A 12,431-nucleotide genomic window follows, 5' to 3' on the forward strand; every position below is an offset into this window, starting at 1 on the left:
ACTGAGTGTGAGTCTGTGTGTGTATGCGTGCAAGCGTGAGTGTGTGTCTGTGTGTGTAAGAAGCTCATCCGGAGCTGAGACTGGTCAGGATGCTGAAGCACAGTACACACACTGTGATTGGTTAGACCCTATTATTTACATATTGCGGCCTTCAGTGGTGCCAGTACTGAAAAGAACACCATAACGAATAAAATCACACACACACACACACACACACACACACACACACACACACACACTCTTACAGAGATGTCTGACTGCGTCTGGTTTACACTGTTGTGTCTAGACAGACAGCAGATCAGAATTCGACACACTCTGCTATTAATGAGCACTTACGCTAACACACACAGATAACACACACTGACTCTGCTGCTGAATATTCACACCACGCTCAGAGCGGCTCTGTTACACTCTCTGGCCAGAAGACACTCAGCGATACGACACACACTCACTGGCGCGATGCTGGCGAGAAGCTGAGAAGCTCTAATAAAAGAGAATCAATTAATCATTTAACCCACATTACTGATTCTTAATAGTACTGAATTGAACTGAATTGAACTGAACTGAACTGAATTATATTAATTTGAACATCTGAATTGAAACAAACTGAACTAAACTAAAAAAGAACCAAATGAACTGAACCGAACTGAACTGAATTACACTAATCTGAACAGCTGAAGTGAACTGAACTAAATGAATTGAAGGAACCTGAACTGAATTGATCTGAATGAACTGAATCGAACAAAACTAAACAAGCAGAGAGTAAGAGAGGCAGTAATGTGACTCCACTAATGTGGTTTCAACATTTGCCTCCTTATCCTCCTCCTCCTCCTGTGCAGGTGTGCCAGGGTTGACCCCGTGCCCCCCCCCCCCCCCCCATGTGTATGTGTGTGTTAATGACAGTATGTGAGTCTGTGTGAATGATGTAATGCCTGGTGAGGGAGTGTTTCCTCGGAGCACACTCAGAACTCAAGCCTGTCATTTACAGACACACACACACACACACACACACACACACACACACTTACTTCAGAGTTTATACTGTGTTTGAACCCAAACTTGGATCAGCAGTGAGCTCTGAACTCAACGCCAGCTTTGCATTTGCTGTTGGAATTTATATAATTCTACGTATTCTACGTCTATTTAATTCTACATATTCTACACACACAGTTCTATATATTCTATATCTCAATCACACACATACTGTAGAATTAATGTAGAATTAAGGGCTTCTTGGCAGTGAGAGGAAACAGGTGCAGAAAATGTGTTTAGGGAAAAGAGAAGACTGAGAGAAACATGGAAAATATTCGTACACTGGTGTGTATGTGTGTGTGTGTGTGTGTGTGAGAGAGAGAGTGTGTGTGTGTGTGTGTGTGTGCACCATGGAGAAGTTTCCCACTGTTCTGACCTTTTCTGACCCCAGCATATGCTTACACACTCCATCTCTCTGGTTCTGTCTCTCTCTGATTGTCATTAGGAGAAGCTTAAGCAGGACCCCTTAATGCCCCCCATCAGAGAAAACCTGTTGGTAGTGAGGCCTACTGGGGCATTTTAGTCAGAACTATTTATAGAAAAAAAGTGAGAGACACATTCAAGAACCCAGTTAGAAGAACCCAGGTTTAGGTGCTGATCCTCTCTGTGATCTCCAGACACTGGATTTGTCCAGTTCCACCAGCAGCTCACCTGATTTGCTTTAATGAAGGACTGATTAGATAAACTAGGTGTTGGAGGGGTAATCACACACACACACACACACACACACCCTATCACCATGTAGAGTTTGTTTGTGTTCTGTCCATTTTCTCAGACTTCTTCCAGCACTGGACACACAGTAAATACAGAGAAGTGAAAAGCCTCACAGTTCCATAACAGTCCAGTGCTCTGATTTCTAAGCCTACTTCAACGGCTCACAGTTTACTGTTAAGCCAAAAAAAAAACCAACACCACACACATACACACACACAACACACACACAAACACACACCCCCCTGTTAGAATGCAACCACTGTTGTCACGGTTACCTCACCACCCCGACCAAATGCAGAAAGCATCAATCACACCCCGAAACAAAAATACAAACAAACTCATCCGCACTGTGAGTTCACCAACAACCCCCCAACACACACACAAACACACACACACACACACACACACACAATAAACAAGACCCAAACCACACAGCCAATAAACCAGCTCGAGAAACAGGAACCCTCCACTGAAAGGAACAGTTTAGTCATATCATTAATTATCCTCAACATAAGGGAATAGTTTAGCCGAAAATGCTAAAAAACTTTGCTTTTAAAGTTAAAAAGGCCAAAATGCAATCAACATAAAGGATAAGTTCAGAGTTCAAAAAAAAAAAAGAAAAAAAAGAAAGAAAAGGAACTGTTCGGCCAAAAACACAAAAAGCCCTAATAACCTTTTGCATAAATGAACAGTTCAGTCCAACACACAAATAACTCTTAGGGATAGACCACCCCCCACCCCACCCCCCCCCCCCCCCCAAAAAAAAAAAAAATCAATTACAAATTAAAATAAAAAAATAAAAATGCTAAAACTTAGCTTAAAAAGAAACAGTTTAGTCAAAACCGATAATAACCCACTGCATAAAGGAACAGTTCAGTCAAAATGGTGGTTGGTGGGGCGCAACAGATAACACCACTACCTGCCACGGAGCTACCACACCATGTGGGAGACTGGGGTTCGATTCCCGGGCTGGGTGACTATGCTGCGCTACACCAATAAGAGTCCTTGGGCGAGACTCCTGACACTACACTGACCCACCTCTGTAATATGAGTTACCTTGTAAGTCGCTCTGGATAAGAGCGTCAGCTAAATGCCATAAATGTAAATGTAAAATGCTAATAACCCTCATCTTAAAAAAGAGAACAAATAGAGATATATATATATATATATTCAGTCCAAAATATTAATAATTTCTGCTCAAAAAGGAACAGTTCAGTCAAAAATGGTATAGACTCCGCTTAAAAAGAAACAGCTAAGTCAAAGCACTAATTACATTCTGCATAAAGGGCAGTCAAAACTGCTACGTACTCTAATAACTCTGCTTAAAAAGGAACAGTTCTGTCAAAACACAAAAATCCTTCTGCACAAAGGAACAGTTCAGTCAAACGCACAGATAGGCCTCTGCATAAAAGAAGAGTTCTGTCAAACGCACAGATAGGCCTCTGCATAAAAGAAGAGTTCTGTCAAACGCACAGATAGGCCTCTGCATGAAGGAAGAGTTCAGTTGACAACACTACAATCCCTCTGCACAAAGGAACAGCTCAGTCAAAAGCACAGATGGCCCTCTGCATAAAGGAACAGTTCAGTGAAAAGCCCTAATGTCCCTCCACTTAAGGAGGGAACAGTTGAAGAAGCTAAATGAAAGCAAACAGTCATCAACTAGCATCATGCAAAGGCCATCCAGGCTAATTGGCTGTCTACCAGCTTCCACATTAGCAGGTTAGTGTGTCTGCTCGAGCTGTTCTTTTAAAGGGGTTAAAAGGATATGAAGTGGTGGGTGTTTTGACAGTAGAAAAAAAAAATCTTTTTTTAGCCTCGTGCTTTCTCTAGTGTGTGTGTGTGTGTGTGGGTGCTGGATCATTATGGTAAGTTTTGGCCACTGGCCTTCGCTGTCAGCTGTGGAGAAGAGCTGCCGCTCAGGGACCCATCACACACACACACACACACACACAAACAGACACACATACACTGACACCCTCATTACAGCCCCAGCACACACACACACTCAGACTAAATATATGGAAATGGCCCTCGGCCCACTGGGAGGGATTCACTCTGAGGAGCGTGTGTGTGTGTGTGTGTGTGTGAAGAGGACACTTGAACAACTGCCACTATGTGGCAGTTGTTCAAGTGTCCTCTTTACACACACACATACACACACACACACACGAGGTGTGGAAGCTATAGTGTACATTTGCTGCATTTACCAAAAATGTGTGTTCAGTAATGTATGTGTCTGACATACAGTGTGATTCAACACACACACACACACAGTGCGGCTCAATCGATGTCAAAGGTCTTCACTGATACTGATAACGATATTCAGAAGCTAGAGATACTAATAATAGATATCATTTAATACTATTTGATTATTAAAGGTTTTCATTGAACAGATTTACTGTCAATGGGAGGGGCTAAACTGCTGTAGGCTGAATAAGGTGGGGCTAAACTGCTGTAGGCTGAATGGGAAGGGTTTAACTGCTGTAGGCTGAATAGAGTGGGGCTAAACTGCTGTAGGCTGAATAAGGTGGGGCTAAAATGCTATAATACTAATCTTAAAATGCTGAAGTTCACCAGTCCAGCTTGTTTTTTGCTGTAATAAAGCCGAATGACGTCAACTTTAACCTCAGCCACCAAAAAACAGCCTTTACCTCTTTTAATGTTCCTAATAAAGGCCACAGTTTAAGGAGAAAAGTACTCGTTCCTCTTTGTTTAGAGCTTTGTCTCCCCACAACCACTGAGTGGTCATGTTTCATCATCTTTGGGGGGATCTGGACCCCACAAAGAGATAAACACACACACACATACACACACAAAACCTAAATAAACTACTTTATTACACAGCACAGAGTAACTACAGGTTCAGTTCTTCTGCTCTGAACAGGCATTACACTGAGTTATAGGCAGCAGGCCCCGATAGAGACATCATCTAAACACACAGGATCGGCTTACCACACACACACACTGTTCCATGTAATGGCCGTGCAGACCAGGACAAGGGGTGTGTGCCGGGCGTTTTGGGGCAGCAGCGCATGCCGGCTGCTTCCAAAGTCACTGCCAAACATTTCAGACTCGCCGTCTGAGGCTCCGAAACTGTCCCTAACCCCTTTCAGAGCGACCCCCGGCGTTCGATATAGCCTCCTCTAATCATTATTAATAGCATGATCTAATAAAAGCCCCACGTTTATAGATTTTGTATCGTTAGTATCAGAAAATTCTCTTTCTGGACAAGAAAACACATGAATGGAGGTGTTAAAAAAAAACATAGCGCATCCAACAAGAAGGCCAGCCTTGTATGTCCTTACACAGCAGTAGCTAATAGAAAGCAAGCATTTCCATTACGCCACCACTGGGGGGGCCTGTGGGAAGAGAATTAAACAGAGACTTCTAATAAATAAAAAAAAAGGCCTGTAAACGATCTCTCTGAGAGAACCTCTATACGCACTTTAAAGAAATAAAAGTAAACAAATAAATAAATAAATAAAGAGAGACTCTCCTCTTCCTTAAACAGGCTTAGAGGCTATCGAGTTTCATCTGCCTTTCAGGAACGTTTAAGGGATTTAAAAAAAAAAAGTTTTAAAAAAGGCCTGATTAGTATCCCACAAAAGCGTCCGCGTTGACCGTAAAAAGAAAACAGCGCTAATTGGCTGTAATTAAAGCCGTACACGAAAAAAAAAAACACCCCAAACACCAAACCCGAAGCAGCCCTGGCTCCACCACACTGTACCGGTAATTATCCAGCATTCCTTTCTCCCGCCTTCTTTCTTTCGTTAAACAGCTCCAGGTGAGTGTTAGCCATTAGCCGTTAGCCTCGGGCAGGCGGCCTGCTCTACTGCTCTACCGCTCGCTCTCACGCAGCCTCGTTAAAGCGATAGTGTGGGACGATTCCCTCCAGAATGCAGCTGGAAAGCACTTTGGGAAGTTTACTGAGGCTCGATTCGGCCTCTTGTTTGAATTTCCCATTCCACCTTAAATAGGGCAGCAGTTACATTCTGGCACCATGCCAGAATGTAACTGCTGCCCCATTTAAGGTGGAATGGGAAATTCAAACAAAAAGCTGGTGAAATCAGACTGCTTATGTCAACATTAGCCTAGCACCATGCTAACCGGTGAGGTATATTAAAGCGTTATATTAAAGACGGACTACTGAGGAACTATCGCTTTAATGGGTGACCTGTACGTTAATCTTTACCCACCCATTAGCCACTTAGCCAAACATACACATACACAGACACAGGTTACACACAGGTTAGACAGTAACCGTCTGGAATGCTGCCGGATGAGGGTTTTTGCTTGTCTGCTTACACAAACACACACACACACACACACACACACCTATGAAAGCAATGTGGATTTCGTGACTAAGCGTAATTCAAGAGGAACTGTCTACCCTTCCTTGTCGCTCTCTCTCGCTCTGTTTAATGGCCTCTGATGACGAACAGTTGTGGGTTAGTTATGATTAATTGCATATTTATTTATTTCTCACACAATTTTTTAATGGTAACGCTCTTATATTTGGCAGGAAAAGGTGTTTATTTGCTATCTGGCTTCATTAACTCTGAGAGGGGAAGATCATTATTATTTACAGCTGTGTGCATTTATTTATTTGCGAGCTGAGCCCCGAACGGCCGGCGCTGATAAAACCCAGCGCAGTTAATTAATCTCGCACTCGGCCGCGACGATGCGGCGACTCGTTAGCCCTCTCAGAACGACTCCAGGCTCTTTAGAGGACATTCGGACGCTTAGTATGCTTAGAGTGTGGAGGAACGTGGCCACTGGAGATACACTAAATGGACAAAAGTATTGGGACACCTGCTTATTCATTGTTTCTTCTGAAAGCAAGAGAAGAAGGAGGAGCACTGAGTTGTGGAGGAGCACTGAGCTGTGAAGATTTGATTGTATTCAGCGACAAGAGCATTAGTGAGGTCAGGATGTTGGATGATCACCAGCCCTCCTCATCATCCCCAACTCATTCCTAAAGTACTGGATGGAGCACCATCATCCATCATTCCAGAGAACACTGTTCTTCCACTGCTCCACAGCTCAATAGCCCTCTAGACCATGCCTGGCATTAGGCATAGTGTCAATAGGTTTATAGGTCTATCTGCTCCAGAGTCCAGTTCTACTGGCAGAACTAGACGACCTGTGTCTGCAACTTAAAGCAGCTGAAAGTGTTCATTAGAAGGGGTGTCCACAAACATTTGGACATAATGTGTAACTTAACAATGGACGGACGCCCATACCCCACCAACCAGGCTTAAGGTAGTCTTCGTACTTGCAAATCCTCACAGCTCAATGTTCCTCTAAAATCTAGCAGAAATCCTTCATCCCTGGACAGAAGAGCCAGTTACTCCAACTAAAGCAGGACCCTTGCTTTCAGAAGAAACAATTGATAAGCAGGTGTCCCAATACTTGTGTCAATTTACTGTATCTCCAGTGACCACGTTTCTCCACACTAGCTTCGTGTTTGTATTTTCCATTCCACCTTAAATGGTGCAGCAGTGTAGTGTAGTTTTTAAGGTGGAACTTCAGCCTCGATTTCGCTTTAGCTTTGCTGAATGTTGTTCGCACTTTAGTCCACGCCGGAAGGAGGTAAGGCGGGTGGTGGGATGCGAAAGTATCGGTACAAGCAGGGGAAGGGAATTAGCAGAGAGCAGGATAGAAAGAGAAGACACTGAAGACACCGAGGACACTGAAGACACAGTATTTCTGCTGAATGTCAGTTATTTCATCACCACAGTGAGAGCTCAGGCTGTGGCGCATTGGACTTAACCCTTAGCAGAGCTATTCGTGTTGTTACACTGCATTCTTACAGAGAGTTTCTCTGGTTGTTTTGAAGGCAAAAATAACAAAACCCCTAAAAGTCTAGATTTAATATTGATATTACTGTATATTAGGACATGAATTAGTTATATATATTCAAATTTTTATTTTTTATTTAATATAATATACATATAATTTAAATTGTAATTATTTATATATATTATTTATATATTATTTATCACCTTATTTTAGTATTAGTCCCCCCAAAAACACCAAATCCTGCAAGAAAAGTCTTTTTCTGACTGTAAAACAACACTGAACACCCATTAAATTCAGATCACACTCAAATAGCTCCTCCTCTACTAAACAGAGAACTAATATGGGACGGGCTGAGCACTTACAATCAGCACTTTCCACAGTTTCTTCCACTTCCTCCAGCCAAACTAAGTCCTTATTTAAAAAAAGCATTCAAATACAGTTGCAGCAGGCTGCGGACACCGCCGGCAAGCGCCGTGACGTCTGTAAAGGTCAGAAGTTGATGTGCGGGAGGTGTAGTGTATACTGAAGCCGTGCTTGTGAGAGAATAATGGAGTTCAATGGCATCTGAGCTGTAGAGAAACATTCAACTTCTGACTGAAGCCGTCTCTCTGTGCTTCTGAATCACAGGCTGATCGAGCGGCTCGCGTCCAAGGCCGTCCAGCGCTGCCCACAGGGCTTTAAGCATCTCCGAACACTTACATAAAACCCTCAGATTTCACAGAACGGGCTTTTGGGGCCCTGAAGGATACAGAGTGCTGAACGTACCTGAGCGTGAGCAGTGTGACTACGTTAGTGAAATATATGACATCATCAAGTGGAAAAAATAAGCTTTTCCAGTTCAATTAACTCAACTTTTCTACCACGCAACAACCTCACCCCACCCCGTGCCCCCAACCACCACCACCACCATACTTCTCTGTGTGTGTTTGTGTGTGTGTGTGTGATTAGAGTCTCTTGAGGTTGAGGTTGATAAGGATACAGACCTCTGTGTGCGGCTGTAGCAGCTGCGTGTGTGTGTGCGTGTGTGTAGCAGCAGGGTGTGATGTATTATTCAGCCTCATCGATGTGTAACTAAAGCCAGGGGGCAAAGGGCCTCTGCTAAAGACCCCCACCACCATCTAACCCCCTTTCTGAAGCAGCAGGGGACAGACACACTGGAGTAAAAGAGATGGAGAAGTATGGTTGTGGCAGCTAGACGGGGGGTAATTGAGGAGCGGGGCAAAGAAACAGGGGGGAACTGTCAAGAGAGAGAGAGAGAGAGAGAGAGAGAGAGAGAGAGAGAGAGAGTTCATAATACTTTATTCTGTGCATATATATATATACATATATATATACATATATGTATATATATATATATATATATATATATATATATATATATATATATATATATATATATATGCAAACTATGTGTCCAAAAGTTTGTGGACTCCCCTTCAAATGAATACTTTCAGCTACTTTAAACTGCAGCCATTGCTTACAGACATGCAAACGCACACAGACACACACACACAGCTTGTATAGTGTCTGTAGAGAAGTACTGCCAATAGAATAGGACTCTCTGGAGCAGATAAACATGAACCTACTGGCACCGCCATGCTGCCTAATGCCAGGCAAGGGGCTTGAGGGGTGAAAAGCTCCACAGCATTGAGCTGGATTGTGCTCCTCAGCAATCCAGTAGGAAACCTTCTACCCTGGACAGTGGAGACTCTTTTTTAATATCCTTGATTTTTAGAAGAAACAATGAATGAGCAGGTGTCCCAACACTTTTGTCCATATAGTGTATGGACAAGCCCCATTAACAAGCCCCTCCCTAGCTGAAAACCACTATATGTGAAGGCCAGGGGGTCCTCCAGGACCATGGTTAGAAACCACTGCTCTACACCACTCTCGACCACACCTACACCACCCATACACTGCTCTACACTCCTTATACAGCAGTGGCAACATCAAACAACGTTAGAGCAGACAGTTCAGGGTTTTGTGGAGCTCTGTGTGTATATGTGTGTGTGTGTGTGTGTGTGTGAGAGAGAAAGAGAGAGAGAGAGAGAGAGAGAGAGAGAGAAAGAGAGATAGGACAGCACTACATCATCTGAAGCTCTGTCATTATCTCTCCACCTTCTGACACACCAGGCCTAACACACAGGCCCGGCAGAGCTGGTCTGGCGGCTAGTGCTGTAATTATAGAGCTCCGGACCGCGCCCTGGAGGTGAGTCTTCACACACACACACACATGCACGCACACACACATGCGCACACAGACACAGGTATTCTCCTGGTGGTCTGAGGGCAGGATGAGTTCATCGGAAGCTCTGTTCCAAACCACTGAGTCGGTGTTGGAGGCTGGTGGAGCTCCTGGTGATTTAGCGAGGAGGACAGTGCACCTTAAAATAGTTAGCACACGTAGCCCCTGTAGGCAGCTAAAATGGGCACAATATGTCCAAATGTTTGTGGACACCCCTTCTAATGAACGCATTCAGCTACTTTCAGCAAATGTACACACAGCTTGTCTAGCATTTGTAGAGAAGTACTGCCAATAGAATAGGACACTCTGGGGCAGATGAACATGAACCTACTGGGACCATGCTGCCTAATGCCAGGCGTGGGCTAGAGGGGTATAAAGCCCCCCAGCAGTTGAGACAGTTACTCCACCAAAAGCAGGATAAGGACCATTCAGCTTTCTCTCGTGCTCTCGCGCTCCTGCTCTCTCTCGCGTGGTCTTTCTTCTAGAGCCAAAACCAAACCTGCTGATTCCTGAAGGCTCTGTGCTTCCTCCTGTCCAAACAAGGTAACGGGACACACACACTGTCCCTAAAAACAGATACATCACCTTCACACTAACACACACACATACAAAAACACACACACACTCTCTCTAGCTCCCATACAAGCCAGGAATTTAACAAAGAGACTCAGAACAAAGAGTTTTTCTTCAGGAAACTGGAGCACAATAACGAAAACCTGAGAACCGTCATTACAGCGATTCGATTTACCCCTCATTCCCCAAATGTAGTCAGTCATCCAAGACATGTCTGGCGTCTGACGTTTACTTCAACAGTTTGTCAGCACTGGAGCTATGAGTCTATAAGCTTATAGCTGGAGCTGGGCAGTGCTGTAGGTTCAAGGAAGGTGCCTGGTCAGGTCTACTCGAATGTTCAGATCTGTTGTAATGGAGCAAATATTAGGCACTAGTGGTACTAATGTTATGGCTGATTGGTGTATAATATAATCATAATAAAATCAATCAGAAGCCCTGTTCAGTAAATGGCTTTGCGGTTGTAACGCTGTCTCTCACACACTTTTACTTATTAATACTTCACACTCTCCCACAGATTAGTGCTCCGGCCTGCCCCCGCGCCCAGCGCTAGCGCTATAGATCGGCTATATGCGCCAGACTAATTAGCCGGCTTTTTCTGACCGAGTGGCGTCCGATCGAAGCGAAGGTTCATGAATAAGTAAGAGCGGTGGCAGCCTGCCTGCTTCATTAACCAAAGCCCTGAGTGTTTAGCTGGGTAGAAGCTCCAGCAGCGTCTGAGCCGCCGCGGCTTCAGCATTGATTGATGGGCGGCTAAATTGAATCTCTAATCATCACCAACCTCTTAGCAACCGGCCCCCGAGGACCCAACCCGACCCAGAGAGAGGATCCTGCTGCTTCTGCTGCTGACACCTTTAACCTTTAAAGCCAGAGTACACCAACCAGACCAAGACACCAGAAACAAGAAACCAAGCAGAACGCTCTAGCGCTCGCTGTGGTCTTACTGAGTTCTCGGAAAAAAAGAACCTATAAATGAAGTGGACTCGAGAAAATGAAGGGAGAATCACAAGAATCAAACATGGTTAATGAACAGCAACCAGCTGCTCTAGGAAGAGTTTGCATGATGTGAAGGTTCTGTAAACCTTCTGATGAACCAAAAATGGTTCTTTACAGTGCCAAAGGGCCTTCTTCAACGTTTTGGTGCTTTTTGGTTCCATCTAACCATTTTTTTTATAGAATAACCACAACCAGAACCAGAAACATTATATAGAACCATTTCTTTACTAAAGGACCTCTGAAGAACCCTTTTTTAAGGGTGTAGAAAATATGTTTTAAATGATTTAAATATGAATATTAATAAAAATATAAATATGAATATTCTATCTACAATGTTTTTTTTTCATGTTGATGGAATAAATAAAAATACTATTTTTAAATATATAGTAAATTGTATAATTACTAATAAATACAAATACAATACATTTCAATATTTAAATCATTATATACTTCAAATATATTGCACATGCCACAATTGTCAATTGTTACACATCAACATACTGACTTCTGCCTCTCTGTCTGCTTTCTTTTGGCCACAACTAATCTAAATGCAGGCGTAATTTATGACACATCTAACCACAAGACATAAACACACTTCAGTAATTGCGTAACGTAATCCGAACAGACGTATACATCAAAACGTCAACGACTCCAGACTTCTGTGGGTTAATATAAAGTGTCTGCCCCCTCCCAAACCACCCCCGCCACCTCGCACCCCATTCATCTGCCACTGTGTTATCTGACTCTGATGTGTGTCTCTGCTGTCGTTCGTGTCAATATGCCTGCTTTCACACCCTTCTGCGCTTTCCTCTCGATCCGACATCCCTGCAGAATTCCCATCTCCACTTAGACGCCTCCATCGAGCTGACCACAACAATCTGGACCTCATGGGGAGGAATCCGTCACTGCTACTTTAACCCGTATCCTTTACTGAGTGACATCACACACCCTCGACTGATAAACCACTGTATGAACCTAATTTAATGGAAGTGTCCTTTACACTTCCGTTCTCTCAACACGGTGGAGTGACACTACAGAAAGTGTGGGGGGAGCTCTATAATGTTCATAAGAT

The sequence above is a fragment of the Salminus brasiliensis genome, chromosome 17 (genome assembly GCF_030463535.1).
Source record: "Salminus brasiliensis chromosome 17, fSalBra1.hap2, whole genome shotgun sequence".
Lineage (NCBI taxonomy): Eukaryota > Metazoa > Chordata > Actinopteri > Characiformes > Bryconidae > Salminus > Salminus brasiliensis.